This window comes from Abramis brama, assembly GCF_963993115.1.
Source record: "Abramis brama genome assembly, chromosome: 9".
NCBI lineage: Eukaryota > Metazoa > Chordata > Actinopteri > Cypriniformes > Leuciscidae > Abramis > Abramis brama.
In genome coordinates, this window is record NC_139971.1 from 25,994,187 (window position 1) to 25,999,595 (window position 5,409).

Here is a 5,409-nt window from a genome sequence, read left to right on the forward strand (position 1 = left end):
CTTACACCAAGCACAAAGCCAGTGCCTATCGACTCTAATCTACTCTTATGAATTCACCTGTAGCCCTTTAGTCCTCTGCCTTCACTGCAATAAACAGCGAGCAGGTTGAGCATGGAGGAAGATAACATCAACCATTCCCAGCATGGCACCCGCAACAGAAGTTCTGCTTTGATTAATGGCCGCCGATAAGAGCTAATCTACAACAGTTTTATTTTAAAACGTCCGTATGGAGCCAGTCGTAATTTAGATATGGTACCGCTTACATTCCTTAATATGACAGTTCCGGTACGCGGCCCAGATCTCACAGACATCTAGTCTATAGCTGCATTCATGCTGCATTCATTCATCTGATTTTCGGGAAAGTGCTGCCTTGTGTTATTGATACAGATGCAACTGGCGCCATCCATCCCTGTGAAGAACTCGCTGGTATAGCTTCATGCTATTGTCTCCGTTCGGCTTTCCGCCTCGCTGATATATCCGCTTTCTAGGCACAAATATGTTAAATTACAGATAAATTCATTCTTCACGCTATCTCAACATAATTCATCCTGAAATTCATTCCTCACGCTACCTCAACATCATTCTTTCTGACCGACTTCATGTATATATTTGCGTTTGTTTGGTAGTATATATGGGAATATGATGTATTCACTGCATCTTCCCCATTACTATAGTGTTTCCCTCCCCTGTTGAGTTATGAGCTGATACGTACACCTAAAACGGCCGCCACTATAAATTCATGAGGTGGACCTCCACAGGTCACATTTTAGTGTTATTAATGAAGAGCTGTAGGAAAGGGGCCGGGCTGAGAAGAGAAAGAGAGAGAGAGACATCAAATTAATAACTACTGATGTTATTTTTTTCCTATTCTTTTATTTTGACAGAAAACTAATTTCCTGCCTTCCTCGTTTTGGCATAGGGTCCTACTTAATCTTAATTTGTTAGGAAGAAATGGGAAGACAAGCATGGATGTGCAGCGAGAGCAGAGCTGCTGGAGCCGAGATGACTCAATTTCCTTCCACTCGATGGCTATGCTGATTCCATCAAACCAGTGCGCTAAGAAGTCAAACCATCACCCGATATTGCCTGCAGAGCAGGCCAGGAGCTGCATACTCCATGTGCCGATCAGATTTTAAAGCTAATGTCATCTCTGTCACTCCATTTCCACTTCTTCTCTATCTTAGCTACATATACTCACATACCTGTATGTACGAACTGTTTGTAGCTTCCCACGATTGAAGTATCAAGATAGTCAGTCGTTTACACAAATTTTTAAATGTTGCTCATATCAGATCCTGGTCCTAAACTAACCCACACATACATAGACAGAACAGGAGTGTATGTATGGATGTACAATTGGAACAAGGAATGCTGGGAACATAATGTCTTCTCTGAGAACTTTAGGATGTCTTTGGCAACCTTCAACTATATATGTCAGAGCGTTTCTGCAAGGCACTGCACTTACAGTAGGTGACAGATACCCTTGAGAAAGCTTGTACAGTATGCACTGGGTTTAATGGACTGACATTTTATGAGAAATGTCAAGTTTGATTAATGTATATTTACAAAGTCACATTGCAAAAAATACTGATATGCATGTGCTTTATTTCTGCGTCTTATGCGAGGAGAGAAAATCAGATCTGGGCCACATTTAAGTGCTATGTGAACATAGTATTTAAGACCAATTCTCCTTATATTACAGGAATATTCTGAATCAAATACAGTATAATAAAGCAGCAGTTCTCAAACAGGGAGCAAGGGCCCACTATGGGGCCTCTGCAAACTTCCAGGGGGCCCGCAATAAAGTATGAAAAAGTGTTTAATATCATCTTAATGAAAATGCTAAAAATTATATCATAGTTTATGTTTTTTAGTTTTTATTTTATTTATATAAGTAAATCCAGCTACTTCAACTTGACATCCATGTGTGGTTCATAGTGACCAGAACTCATAAAACATAAATATAGTCCATATGACTCCTGCCTTATTTTTCAAGTCTTCTGAAGACCCAAATTTAAGATGTCAATTACTCTTCTACTCCTCTGCAGCTTTCCAATCAAATATGGTGGCATTTGGCACATCATGTTGGGTTCTGATGTGTCATTGGTTCTCATATGTCTCTTGATAAAATGTGATTGATGCCAAACCTGGTAACTGAGGAGGATTTGCAGTTTTTAGTAGTAAAACAAAATAAAAAAAGATCTGTTCATCACACAAAGTTCGAAAAGTAGAGCATGGTGAGTTGCTTTGGATAAAAGTGTCTGCCAAGTGCACACAGTAAATGTAAATGTGTAGCTTCAAAAGACTTACAGTATGTCAAATGGACTATGGAGATTTTGTTGTTACTTTTTTTATTTTTGGAGTTTGACAGCCATGGTCACTGAAAACTGTCACTGTGTGAGGAAAAAAATTGTAAAAAAAATTCAAGGTAGAAAAACAGCTGCATACAAGTTTTGGGAGGGTGAAAAAAAACATGAACAGAATATTAATTCTGGGTGAATTATTCAATTGGATTCCTCTGTCTTTGTCTCCACACCAACCCTCATAATCTCTCATTCTCTCTTTCACTTGCTATCTCATCCTATGTTTTTCATTTTATTCATCACCGTTTCATTGTTTGCATTTTCTCTTTTATCTCAACACTCTCTGTCGCAGTCATTGTTTGGCTCGTTAATTTATTCATCTACTCATTCATTCATTAATTCAACAAGCTGTCCCTCCCCTCCCTATTTTACTCACTCCCTCTCCTCTTTCTCCTGATTCATACGCTGTTTGAGCTCCTCCAGTCTGCTCTCCATCTCCTTGGCATGTTGATCCAGCTGCACTGTTTCCATACGCAATTCCCGGAGATTCCTAGGAAAAACATATTATTTCCTTGTATTTGTGTCAGTCTGCTTTAGACAATCATTCAACTGAATACACAAAATCATTTTATTTTAAACAGACTACTCTAAATATTTGGAGCGCCGCCATTTGCAAAAGCGACGTGTTGCATGCTGCTAATAATGTGAAAAATCTGAAGCGTGAAAAGAAACTCAAGGGAGCCGACTGTTCAAACCTGACATTTAACTTCATTGACTTGGGCTTGCTGGGAAGTACCACAAAGTTGTTTAAATTCATGGTGCTCTCTGATCAGACTGTAAGCTTCACAGGCAGTAATTTCCACTGAAGTGTTCTGAGGGAAAAAAAGAGTTCTGAGTGAGAAACACACAGCACAGAATAGGACAAATTTCACTGAATTAACCTACAAAAAGGGCAAATGAAATGAACAGCAGCAGACTTTTACGGGGGGAAAAAGAAGCACTGTATTGGTACCATGGTATGGTGATGGTATCATATCATGGTACTGAATGATTAGTATATTTATTTATATAAAAAGGTATTTTCATGGTACTCAAATGTACTTAAAAGAATACCAGGCTATAATAACCATGGTAGTGCCATTTTGTTATTGCAAACATTTGACATAAAATGACATTTGCATGGTACCCAAAGGTATTGTATGTCAAAGAATCCCAGGGCACCACCATGGTACATAGCAAAATAACCATGTTAGAGCCATTTTGTAAATTTTTTACATAACGTTACTCATATAGCATATGGAACTCAAAGACATGTCAAAGAATATAACATGGTGCATGTCTAAAACACAGTACCTTCCTGTTTTGTAGTTTTCTGCTTGTTAACCATTTAAGATTAAATAAATTACAGCTAAAAGAGAGATGGCTGATACATATATCCCCATTGGTCTTGTTTCAGGCACATTTGGGCTTTAGAATGATTAAGAGCTTTCCAAAACATAGGCGAGAGCTGCTGCACTCACTGTACAGAGTTAAGATACTTTACCAACAATACTTTATCAAATTTTCGCAGGTTTTTAAAGCACTAACCTTAACACATCGTCCTCCCGAAATACCTCTTGTGAAAACTGTGTACGTCTGTCGTTATAGCAACGCGTCTCGCGAGAGTTTTTCTAGGCATGCGCAGGTGCTCGTGCATTGAGCTGACAGCCTTCATGTGCTCTGCTATCGGATATTCCTACTTTCAACTTCTGAAGTCGTGACTACGAGCTCGGCGCAATCAAGTGCTTTGTTGTCGGAAAGAACAGGAGGACGCTAGGTTTATTCTTGCCTATTTTGGGGAAAATTTTAAGATTGTGCTGCCTTCACGTGCTATTGGAATTATCGTAAAATGTTTCCTTTCCTAGTTAAAATTTGGACATGAACGCCCTCTCAAGTCGGATTTACCACTGGGAACCTCGGGATACGAAACTTCCCAGAAGGACTTCAACAATCTTCTTTGTTACAACATATGGTTACAACCATTTAATGATTACAACATCAGGAACAACGACAATAATAATAATAATAGCAAAAAACAACATGATGTAATTGGAAAAATTTAATAAGCTTAAAAATAAATGTTGTATAGCCTACATTCGTATGAAATGCTGAATTATTATTGCACAATAATACAATTACATGCAAGCATAGACAAAAACATAACCTTCAAAACCCACATGACACAGTGTTAAAACAGTGAAAGGAATAGCTGGAGCTCAGGACGGGTGTTGAGGTGTTTTTGAGGTGAATGTGAGCTTGTGAGGGGTTATTAAAAAGTTTCTTGAGGGAACATAAATAGCAGAGTTTTACTGTTTTCTTTGTGTTTGGCAACTCTAATAATTCTGCTAATGAAGTCCTGATGCATCATGTAGCTTTCTGACACAGAGGAGAGAGACCTCTGTTGATCCTGTAATTATGGACAGCTTGATTTCCCTAATTAAAATCATTTCAGCACTAAAATAAAATTTCATGTGGATGTTTTGATTGCAGTCATAAGAACCCTCATTAAAGCGTCAGCACCATGTCTCAATTAGTCTACAAAAATTAGTGTACTGTTTTGTTTTCATGAGAGTTTTGTGTCAGCCATTTCAGTTCTACATTTATTTTCATTCATCAAATTCAAATAAAATGTATTAATCTTTGAATAATCATATATAATCAACCACAAAATAGCCTGCTTTAATTCATATTTCAGACAATACGCAAAAATCAGTGTAAACTTGCAAGTTACTCTTACTTTAGAAATGTCTGGCTGGTGATATAGTATAAAAGACAGATGTTTATGTAAACATTTAAAGGGTTAGTTTTGTCATCATTTACTCACCCTCTTGTTGTTCCAAACCTGTATGGGTTTATTTTTCTGTTGAACACAATAGATTATATGTTGGCAACCAGATAGTTGACGGCACCCAATACTTGCATAGTATTTGTTTTCCTTCTATGGAAATCAAAGGCTACCTTAAACTGTTCGATTACTAACATTCTTTTGTGTTCAACAGAAGAAAGAAACTCATACAGGTTTGGAACAACTTGAGGGTGAGAAAATGATGACAACATTTTCATTTTT

At 37.7% G+C, this 5,409-nt stretch overlaps 1 long non-coding RNA gene across 1 annotated transcript; it reads right to left on the bottom strand.

Annotated features, from left to right (window-relative positions):
• Positions 1–2,660: 2,660 nt before the first annotated feature.
• LOC311089935 lies at positions 2,661–3,954 on the bottom strand. The gene is made up of 3 exons (XR_014607804.1): positions 3,891–3,954; positions 3,059–3,175; positions 2,661–2,853 (listed from the first exon to the last, which is right to left on the bottom strand). It is a non-coding gene; the product is annotated as an uncharacterized lncRNA (long non-coding RNA).
• Between the last annotated feature and the right edge of the window lie 1,455 nt (positions 3,955–5,409).